The following is an 11654-nucleotide window of genomic DNA, read 5'->3' on the forward strand; positions in this document are numbered from 1 at the left end:
TGTTTACCTGCCTCTCGCTTTGGCCCAAGCAAAGGTGATGCTGGTCAGAAGGAGTAGTAGTAGATGCCACTGTCTCTTTGCTCACTGGCTCTCTGTCTGCCAAGCAAACAAGTGGTAGCAATGAGGAGGAGGAGGAGGAATAGCAGCTGGTGACAATGGTGGTGAGAAGGTAGAATCACGGAAGGAGTGGGGCCTTGAAGTGTCTTGCTCAAGGACCCTCAAAAACCTGGAGCTGGCATTGTTGTCCAGTAGTACATTTGCTGCAGTGGCTGTAGCCCAGACATGTATAATGTTGCCCTAGTTGGTTCTGGCCGGGATGTCTTGTCTGACCTAGTCCTCTTCTCCCAATGCATCACAGACAGTGCTATTGGGAAAGCCCAGACCAAAGGAACAAGAATAGTGGCGTCCAGTCCGAGCCATGCATTCTAGCAGGTATATTGCACACACATGCATTGCTCTGCACCTGAGACACATGACACACCACCGGTGCGCCGAAGTGTCCAGCGGAGTGATGAGTGAGTGGCAGCAAGGTTTTAGAATCTGAAACTCTGCAAGGCCAGCCCTACCATTAGGTAGAGTGAAGCAGTCTCCTCTGGCGGCAGTGCTGGGAGGAGGCAGCAAGGCGTCGGAGGATAGAACTGTAGGCCACGCGGTCTGCCTTGGGCTCCCGAAGCTAACCTGCCACTGGGAGTGGATGCTCTCCTATTCAACTGCCAGTCCAGTCAGCTTTTGTACATGGAATGAGAGGGACACGATCTTGGCCTTGGATTGCAAAATGTCTAGGGCCAGCCATGGGTCTCTGCGGCTGAGTCAGTGTGCATCAGAGGTGCCAGTGCCTCCAAAGGACAACGGTTGCTCTCATGAATTTCTGCTGGAAAGGACAGCAACCGCAACATACATCCCCCTCCTGCCTTGGACACAGCTTCACATCCCGTCATCTCAACTTGAGCAGAGACCGGAGAGCCTGCTCAATATTTCATGACCTGTCTCCTGGCGGCCTTCGCATGTCGCATTCCCTTTCTCTACCGCTCGGCATTTCTTGCCTTGCCATTTCTTGCCCTTCCAGTAGGAAGAAAGCCAGAGATGGGCTGGGCTAAGTTGAACAAGGATGGGAGGAGAGGAGGAGAAGGAGAAGGAGAAGGAGCTCTCTAAACACTCTCAGCTCCTGGGATAACAGTATTTTATTTATTTGTCATTATTTATATCCCACCTTTTTTTCCTCTTGCAAGAAACCCAAGATGGTTCTGACTGCAACTCAGAACAGATTCACTGCACCACTGACATCGGTGCCTCCACTGCTAAAACCCAGATTTCGCAAGCCCCAGCCCAACGCTCTAACCGCTACACCACACTGACTGTCATTTCCCACAGTATTTATGACGCTGCTATCAGGGTCAGCCCTGGAACAAATTGCACCCAGGCAAAGAGCACCTTTAGCACCACCTCCATTTAGCTAAGCTTTCGAATAGTGTATTTTTCATTGCATTTGTAGCCTATTTCATAACTTTGGTATGCAACTTGTATTCATGTTTTAGTCCTGTCATATAAGGCAGGGCTCTATTTGCACATATGGGTCGGAACACAATCCTACAGTTACACAGTTTCTTGAATAGGCATTGATCTTGTACATTCCCCCATAAATTAAAAAAGGCCAAAAATGAAAGCTACACTGACCGCACAGATCAATGTCACCAGTTTTACAAGTGAAGTGTACTCTTTGTTTTAGCTGGTGAGCGGATGGTTACATAGATAGCTTGGGCACCCCCACAAGTCCTGCCTGGGTAGCTTGTCCCTAAATCTGGCTGAATGCTGTATCCTGAGGACCAGGGCTGGCTTCAAAGGTAGACATGGTGGAGCACTAGCTGAGAGCCTACACTGTTGCAGCTTGCTAGTTCACCTGCCTCTTGCTCTGGCCCGGACAATAGATGTTCATAAGATCAATTCAGTGCATACTATTCCATTGAATGATCAAGGCTCCTATTTGAAAGCTTTGCTCAGAGCCTATCCGTTGAATCAGGTGCAGCCTTTAAATCTAGTTGCACCTAGACTTCTTCAGGCTGCTTCTTGCTGCTCTTTCCTGCTCTGGCTGGCTAGCTAGCTAGCTAGCTCTCCTCTCTTTATATACCCTCTTCTTCAAAAAAAAAACACCCCAGGAAGTACTGTTTCAACCCTGAAGAAATGAAATTTAACCAAGGAATGAACCTTAACCAGGTAAATGAAATTGCTCCTCTCAGGGATGCCCTCTCCCAACAGAAAAACCCCCAGGCCTCTAAGCCTGACTTTATTACCTTGCCTCTGTAGGCCTCAAACTTCACAACAACACATCTGGAGGGCAGCAGGTTTGGGGAACTGAGCACTTTGTTACTTTCCCACATTCTCCAGCCACATAGCAACAGACAGAACTGCTCCAGCTTCTTCCAGCAGAGGGGAGCATTGTGTCTGCTTCTATTCAGGTCTTTGAAGGCTGGGGAAAGTTATTGTTTTCACCTGAGACACTAAAAAGTGCTTTTGAGCCTCCCATACACAATTTGTGTCAGGTTGGTTTTATATGGCATAAAACCCAGACGATTGTAGCGTAGGCGTTACATTTGCATTACATAAGGTGACCATATGAAAAGGAGGACAGGGCTCCTGTATCTTTATCAGATGCATTGAAAAGGGAATTTCAGCAGGTGTCATTTGTATGGAGAACCTGGTGAAATTTCCAATTCATTACAACAGTTAAAGTGCAGGAGCTATACTAGAGTGACCAGATATAAAAGAGGGCAGGGCACCTGCAGCTTTAACTGTTGTGATGAAGAGGAAATTTCACCAGGTTCTCCATATATACAAATGACACCTGCTGAAATTCCCTTTTCAATACATATGTTAAAGATACAGGAGCCCTGTCCGCCTTTTCATATGGTCACCCTACATTACACACCCCAAAAAGACAGCACAGGATGCAATTCTTGGAGTGGAAGAAACATCTAAAAGAATTACATTTTGTTCTCTTCAAAAAGTGGTAGGAACTCAAGCTCATTTTAAAACATAGTGGTGGGTGGAAGAAATTGCCTTAAACCTTGGTCCATCTCTCTCAGTATTGTTTACACTGATTGATGTGGCCAGGATCAGCCCAAGACATTTTGCTGCCTGAGGTGAAGTACAAGATGATGCCCTCTCCCATTCCATATACAAAAGTTGACTGGGCTGGCTGTTGAATCTTTAAGAACATAAGAAGAGTCCTGATAGATCAGACCAAGGGTCCATCTAGTCCAGCACTCTGTCAACACAGTGGCCAACCAGCTGTTGACCAGGGACCCATAAGCAGGACTCAGTGCAACAGCACCTTCCCACCCATGTTCCCCAGCAGCTGGTGACATGACAGCATTGTCCACCACGTTAGGCTAGCTAGAGAGCACAGGGTAGACCTCTTGGCATACAGCTCTGTCCTTCAACACCTTGCTGCCACCATCCAGCATATCCCCCTGAGGTGATTGCCTCACTCTGCCTAATGATAGGGAGACATACTCCAAGATTTCAGACAGAGGCCTTTCCCAGCCCTACCTGAAAATGCTGGGGATTGAGCCTGTGTGCAGAGTACTTGTTCAGTCTCTGAACTACCCATCGCTCTAATGTAACCAGAAATACTGTACTCAGATGTTCCAGGAATATGTGCATCTGTGTGTGCATCTATATTCAATGCAAGACAGCTAAAATCTAAATAGAGGTAGCTTACTTTGTTTGAAGTTACATAATTGTATTACTTATTGATATAAAATGTAATTTTATAACATAAAAAAGGGCCTAGTGTTTATTTCAATTATTTCAGAGCTTTTGGCGTCACTGCCCTCCTCAATCTTAGATGTGGAGCAGTATGGAAATGTTGAAAATAAAATAAAATAAATTGTCCAGAATGCTGTATGGTGGACTTAAGGTTAAGACTTCAGTTGGATAGAATGTTACCTGCACATTTCCCCTTATATCTCCAAGTAAAAAAGGATAGAGACTTATTTTTTTAAAAAAAAAAAAAGAGGGGGGGAAAGACTGAAATTGTAAAGAATAGCTAATCGCTGCTTGGGAAATAGACATTTAGCTGATGCAACCTCCCCATCACTACAACGCCATGCCAGGAAAAGCCACACCAGATGTATTTCTGCCTGCCATGTTAAAAACAAAGAACTTCTGCCGAGGTCATAGGGGTGACGGCCCTATCTGTTAGTCATTTATTTTAATGTCGTGTATACTTACTGGATGAAGACGACAGTGACCCATGATTCCAGTGTAGCAACCCTGTTAAATATTACTTTTGAATTGGAAATAACATTGTGGGTGAAGGTGGTTTACTTTTTGTCCTGTTTGCCAGAGTATACATTAACCTGTTCAGGCACAGCCCACTTCAATGCAGAGTGATCATACCATGACGAAGTGCAGCCAATGGGTGAGTAAGTACCATCCCTGTTGTATGTTGGAGCTGTAACTGCAGGAATTAGCAAACGACGTGCAGCCAGGAGACCTTTGCACGAGGTGACCTATGGCTACGTCACCAGGTATTTAACTTGCCGTATTTTGTCTGGTATGGTTCTCGATCCTCCCAGAGTGCAGGACACGGAATAACGGGCTCAAGTTAAAGGAAGCCAGATTCCGTCTGGACATCAGGAAAAACTTCCTGACTGTTAGAGCAGTGCGACGGTGGAATCAGCTACCTAGGGAGGTTGTGGGCTCTCCCACACTAGAGGCATTCAAGAGGCAGCTGGACAACCATCTGTTAGGGATGCTTTAGGGTGGATTCCTGCATTGAGCAGGGGGTTGGACTCGATGGCCTTGTAGGCCCCTTCCAACTCTGCTATTCTATGATTCTATGGTTAGTGCCCATCTTCCTTTTCGGTCACCCGCAAACGACTTGTGCCATCTTGGTCATTAAATCAGGCCAGTCTTGAAATTCTCCTAAACGGCAGGCCCTCCTAGCCTCCAGAACACGGCGACCCATTAAATTGGCTAAACAAACGCAGGAAAATAATTTCGCCTGTATGTGAAGAAATGCCACGCGCAAAACTGTTTATGTGGTGTAATGTTCTGTAAATACTCAGTGTGGCTTCTGAGAGTCTATAATGGATCTGTGTAGGGTTGGAGCCTAGTGTAGCCTGCTGTGTTGGAGGCCTGATTTGGTGGTAGCTGCTTGGAGAGGTTGTGAACGAGGAGAGAGAGATAAAACCTTGTAACATTTTTAGATGGGGTCTGGATCAGGTAAATTAAAATGTTGATTGGCATGGGGCTCTAGCTAGGTGGAAAAGAGCCATTGGGAAAGGTCAGTCAGTGAGGAAGAGCTGCGTAAACGGGCGTAGGATTGGTCTACAATGCACCAAAGAAAGGAGAACAAGACAAATACTCAGAGGCCCAGGGAAAGTATTCTGGAAAAGGGCTTAAGGCTCGACGTACTCTTTTGCCCGGTGTGTGTGTGAAATGTTAGGGGGGGGGGGGCTGGTAGGTGCTAAAGGAGAGCGAGCCCGGAAAAATAGAGCGGCCTGTTCCTTTAACTGTACCAGCTGGAGAAAATTCCAGGCTCTGGGAATGCAGCTTTCGCTCAATGAGGCGAGGGAGCTGGGAGCAAGGTCTAAGTGCTTTGTGGCTGCTGGATGGTGATGGGATGTGATGGCTGCAGCCAGGCGTGCAGGTGGAGATTGCACTTGGCTGCTGCCTCTGGGCTGGGGGTGGGGAGAGGTGAGCCTCCAAAAGCGCGGAAGATGGAGGAGGCTGCAGCAGCATCTGCAGCTGCAGGCACCTCGCAAAGGGCTCCCACTCCCTTCCCTCTGGCTTTCACCAACGGATGGCTTTACCACCAGTTGTTCACTGGGTAGACTTGGGTACTGAGGCTACCGACTCAGGCTTCAAAACCGACCGGTCATTGTCACCTAGCACAACCAAGATTTCGATCTTGGTACAAATTTGCCATCAGCCGTGGACTCGCTGTGCAGCTCTAAGCAAGTCCATCGCTATCTGTAAGCTTCCGCTGTCTGTGGATGACTTGACCCAGAGAGCCAGTGTGGTGCAACGGTTAGAGTAATGGATGAGCACCAGGGAGAGCCAGGTTCAAATCCTGACCTCGTCAAGTGACCTTGGGATGAGCATTATTTCTCAGTCTAACCTACCTCACAGGGTTGTGGTTGAGGGTAAAATGCAGGGGGAGATCCTTGTCCGCCACCCATGCTTGGACAAAGAGTGGGGTAGAACAATGTAAATAATAGTAATAATAATAATAACCACATTATTTTGCCTGCCCGTGCTTACTTGACTTCTATGGGAAACGTTTACTATCTGTTTCCACCAACGCTGACCAGTGCAGGAGGATAGAAGTAGCGGAAACATGGGCAGGAGGCCTTAACCAGCCAAGGAGCTGTCCAGCAGGGGTTGACCTAGGAGGAACTGGGTTAGACCAGGGAGCTTCCCCACACAACTGTTGCACTAGCAACTCTTGGATGTCAACTAAAGGGGTTTATATAGTCATGTTCAGTTGTGAAAGAAAAATAATGTGTGGGCGGGGACAGGGTGTCTGACAGGGCATTTATGCAGTTGGGAAATTTGCTTACACCCCACCCATCCTGGTAACGGGAGTTGCCAAATGGGAGCACGGCTCTGCTCTTCTGGGTGGTTCGTGATGCCCAGAGCTTCTAGTGTTCTAGTCTCCGGCAGAATTCAAATCTCAGAAGCAGAGGACGCAGCAAGGTTCCTGATCTCCTGAGTCTGTGGTGGGCAGAAGGTAGCTCTCCAGATGCTTTGGAATTCAACTTCCAGAAGCCTGTGCCACCATAGCCAATGGCTAGGAATGCTGGGCCCTGAAGCCCAAAATATCTGGAGGTCTGCTTTCTACCCAATGCTGTCCTAACGTAAGGTTGTTGCAACAAAACTTCATTTTTTAGATGCACACGCAGCCTTCCCCCACTCACTCTTTAGATAGCAATGTGTATTATTTTCCCTACTTCAAAATGTGGTAAGTCAGCTCTGCTGTGTTTGGGGACCCTCCTGTGTATTCCTCTGAAAGGGACCCTGGACTACTGCCCCAAAGTCCTACCCAGATGGTGCCACTGGGCCTCCTACTATTTGCTTGTGGTACCTGTGTAGTAGAGGTCAAAACGAGCTGGGAACCTTGTAGTGGCCTCAATACATTGCAGCAACCATACTCTGATCCAATGGTGCAGCTAGGTCATTTCAGAGGCTGGATTTAGGGTGCCATTGCTATGCATGCTTAGGCAGAAAAGAAGTCCTGCAACGGCCAGCTTTCCCCAGCCAACGTTCCCTAATAGTGGTGCAGCTCTAACCTGGCCCTAGTCATGAAAGCAGCCCTCCAAGCATCGGAACCCAACACATCCTCGTCCTCAACAAAATGATTGGACGGATAATGTTGGCTCTCGTTTCTTTCTAGCAAAGCTGCAGCCAAGCAGCGAACCTTGCCATGTTGCATTGGCGTGTGCCGCCCAACTACGGGAAGACATGATTCCCCCTTTTCCTGTGATAGCGCCTCTGTAGAGGGAATTGTCGCGAGGGAGGTGATATCTAGCCACCGTTGCTGTTGAGTGATGGTGAGCTCCTTCCAGCCACCGGCAGGAGAGTGGAGACAATGCAGGCAGCCCTGGAGTGACAAGCAGGCCCTTTTATGGAAGCGAGGGCCTTGGCAGGAGCTTTTCTCTGTGTCCGCCCCCTCCCAAGAATGTACTCCACTTTCTGCTGCCACCGCCGATAGGACTGCAGAGCCAGTGTGCCCCTTGGAACTTTCATTCTCCACAGTCATGGAATCAACCGAGAGGGGGTCTTTTCTAGGAGTAGATGCAGAATTCATATGCTGCCTGAAACAAGCCTAGGCCTATTTTTAAGGAGACAAGGAAATCTCTGGGGCCCTGAGGATATAACACGGGGGTGATTAGGATGTGTAGAATAACTGGCGCGAGCTGAGCAAACCTGGACAACGCCAGCATTCCAGTGAATACTATGTGTGGTGTAGTGGCTAAAGTGTTGGTCTGGGAGTCAGGAGATCCAGGTTCTAGTCCCCACTCGGCCATGGAAACCCACTGGGTGACTTTGGGCCAGTCACAGCCTCTCAGCCCAACCTACCTCACAGGGTTGTTGTTGTGAGGATAAAATGAAGAGGAGAAGGATTATGTACGCTGCCTGGGTTCCTTGGAGGAAAAAAAGGCAGGATATAATAAATAAATACATATAAATAAATAAATAAATATATGCGGAGGCTGGCTAAATGCACAGAACTATTTCTAGAGGGTAGCTGTGTTATTAAACTGTTGCACCAAAAACCAAGTGTCTTGTGGCACCTTAAAACAGCCTTTCCCCATTCTGGTGCCTGATAGATGTGTTGGACTACTACTCCCATCATCCCCAGTCACACTTTCGTGAACTCTAAACCACTAGATCAAAAGCATGGAGAGTTTCAGGTTTATAGGCAGTAGTACTAGCGTCTATATAAATCTGAAACTCTCCATAATGCTCTGTGCATCTGATGAAATGGGCTGTGGTCCATGAAACCTCATGGCAGAATTAATGGGTCTTAGTCCACATGAGCCCCTGCCCCCTTTAGTTGTATTTTTCTTTCCTCTAAAGATTTTATGAACTTCAGCAAACCTCCCTCTGTGTGTGGATGGTGCCATTTAATTACATAAGCAATGATATCCACAACCCGAGCACTGTAAATAGAGGAATTATAATTGTTGATTATTTATTATCATGGTATATGAGGATTTCTGGAATCTCTGCATGAACTAGGATGTAATACATTTGTGTGCTTGCACCTATTCATGTTCCTCTTATTTAAAGAGGTGCATACTTTAATATGCCAGTCTACTGTTCATGCACATGTGGACTAATGGTCTGGGTAGACTTCAGTCTTCTGAGAATTTTGTGCCCAGGGATTTGTTTGGAGTAATAGAACTGAATGGAGCTCACAGATGCTATGCGCAAAAATCCTCTCCTGATTACCCCAAGCAATGTAATTTTGGTGTGAAAGGCAGGGCAGGGTTGTTTTGTTAGTGGAGAGTCAGGATTTTTTGCTGATCTACTACAAACCACCCTTAGATCTGCCACTAGATCCATAAGAACATAAGAAGAGCCCTGCTGGATCAGACCAAGGGTCCATCTAACCCAGCACTCTGTTCGCACAGTGGCCAACCAGCCACCGGCCAGGGATGAACAAGCAGGACAACAGCACCCTCCCACCCATGTTCCCCAGCAACTGGTGCACAGAGGCTCACCACCTCAAACACTGGAGGCAGCACACAACTATCAGGGCTAGTAGCCATTGATAACCTTCTCCTCCAAGAATTTATCCAACCCCCTTTTAAAGCCATCCAAATTGGTGACCATAACCACATCTTGTGGTAGCGAATTCCATAATTTAACTATGCGCTGTGTGAAGAAGTCCTTCCTTTTATTTGTCCTGAATCTCCCACCAATCCAAATCCACTTTCTGGCCTTGGTTGATCCCATGCCTTCCAATGAGATGCTTTAGGGCACCCATGTGCATTGCGGGGAAAAACATGCACATACACAAATAGTTTTCAGCCTAGTCAGTGGTCATGTCTGCCTTTGTGGGCCTCATCCTGTGGCCCAACTTGTAATGCAAACAGCACACACACACAGATACACGAATAAAGCCACTCTTAAATGCAGCAATGCCTGTTGGTTCCCATCAGCTCTAGAAACAAGTTTGTCTATTCAGGACATCTTGCAGATCCTACACATTTAATGCGGTGAAGAATTGCTTTCAATAAGACATGGGGCCAGGAATGTTCCTTTCATAATGTGTTAACAAGAGCTGCTCAGATTGAGCTGGGTGGGGGAATGGATAAGGCGGGGGGAAAGAGGAAGAGGGGGAAAAGAAGAGATGGAGCCTGAGAAGATGAAAAGAGCACCAAAGAGGGAGAGAATGGCAGTGGGCAAAGGACCTGGCCTTTCACGAAGACAGGCAGGTGTTCCTATCTCACCATATTTTCCCAGAATGCCCCTATCGCCTTCTTTAAGCATGTCAAGGCACCTGTGCTCAACCGCACCAGGAGAGAAGCTGAGCCCCTTCCTAGGCAAGCCATATAGCTTATGCCTTTAGGACACACACACACAAACACACAACGCTGCGCTGCTTTTGCGTGTCAGCCCTCAAGTGGCGAGATTGTTCCTCGGCTTCTACAATGAAATATTTAGAGTAATTTAGAGCGATTTCATGTCCCAAGTAGAGAGGCATGATGAATATTTCACAAGCCACATATCTCTGCAAATCCTGCCAGATGATGCGAAGGCTCCTCTGAACACAACCTGTACGCTCACCAGGCTAAAAACTTCCCCACAGCCGATGCAGGAGAGCATAACAAGAGCCATACTGGATCCAACCAAGAGTCCGTCGAATCCAACACTTTGTTCACATCGTGGCCAACCAAATGCCTCTAGGAAGCCCAGAAGTAGGACGTGATTGCAACAGCACCCTCCCTCTCCTGTTCTCCAACAATTGATGTACATAGGCATACTGCTTCTGATACTGGAGGTAGCACCTAGCCATCCAAGACTATGAGCCATTGGTAGCCTTCTTCTCCATGAATTTGTCCAATCCCTTTTTAAAGCCATCCAAGTTTAAAAAGGGGTTGAATAAATTCCTGGAGGCTACTAGCCCTGATGGTTGTGTGCTATCTCCAGTATTCGAGGCAATAAGCCTGTGTGCACCAGTTGCTGGGGAACATGGGCAGGAGGGTGCTGTTGCACCATGTCCTGCTTGTTCATCCCTGGCCAATGGCTGGTTGGCCACTGTGCAAACAGAGTGCTGGACTAGATGGACCCTTGGTCTGATCCAGCATGGCCCTTCTGATGTTCTTAAGTGGGTGGCCATCACTACATCTTGTGGCAGCGAATTCCATAGTTTAACCCCACGCTGTGTGAAGAAGTCCTTCCTTTTATCTGTCCTGAATCTCCCACCAATCAGATTCATGGGATGACCCCGTTGGGTTCTAGCATTAGAAACGAGGAAGCAAAATGTCTTCCTATCTACTTTCTCCACACCGTGCAGATTTTTGCATGCCTCTACCATCTCTCTCCTCACTCACCTTTTTTCTGAGCTGAACAGTTCCAGGTGTTGTAACCAACCTGTTGCTCCAACCTGTTGTTCATTTTACTCGCCCTTTTCTGCACTTTTTCCAATGGACTCCTCCTATTCCTTGGTTCTGCCGCATGTGCGGCTCAAATGTCTGGTAGGTGAAATCTCTGTATCTCTGGTTGGTTCCAGACAGTGTTTAGCTAGTGATGAAGGTGTGCTCAACTTTTCAGGCCAAAACCCCAGCTCACTTTCAGCCAAAAAACAAATTCCTAGGCTGAACATGTGCTCAGAGACACCCTGTTCTAAGGGTGTGCCTGTCCCTGAAACCAGTATTTCAACTTGGCTCTGGTTGGTAGACTTTGGGGTCCTAGTTAAAAAAAAGAAGAAGGGAGATGCAACACAATCTTATTCACGCTTCACTCCCATTCATAGGAATGCCTCTTCTAAGATGCCTCTTCTACTGTAACATACACTTGCCCCCATTTAAATACAACAAATATATTGCTTCCCTACAAAATGATTGTTTCATATGCAAATAGATGTGCTTTAAACAAGTAGCTAAGCAATTTAAACTCATTTGATTAACTTCTTTAAT

The sequence above is a fragment of the Elgaria multicarinata genome, chromosome 16, assembly GCF_023053635.1.
Source record: "Elgaria multicarinata webbii isolate HBS135686 ecotype San Diego chromosome 16, rElgMul1.1.pri, whole genome shotgun sequence".
Classification (NCBI taxonomy): Eukaryota; Metazoa; Chordata; class Lepidosauria; order Squamata; family Anguidae; genus Elgaria; species Elgaria multicarinata.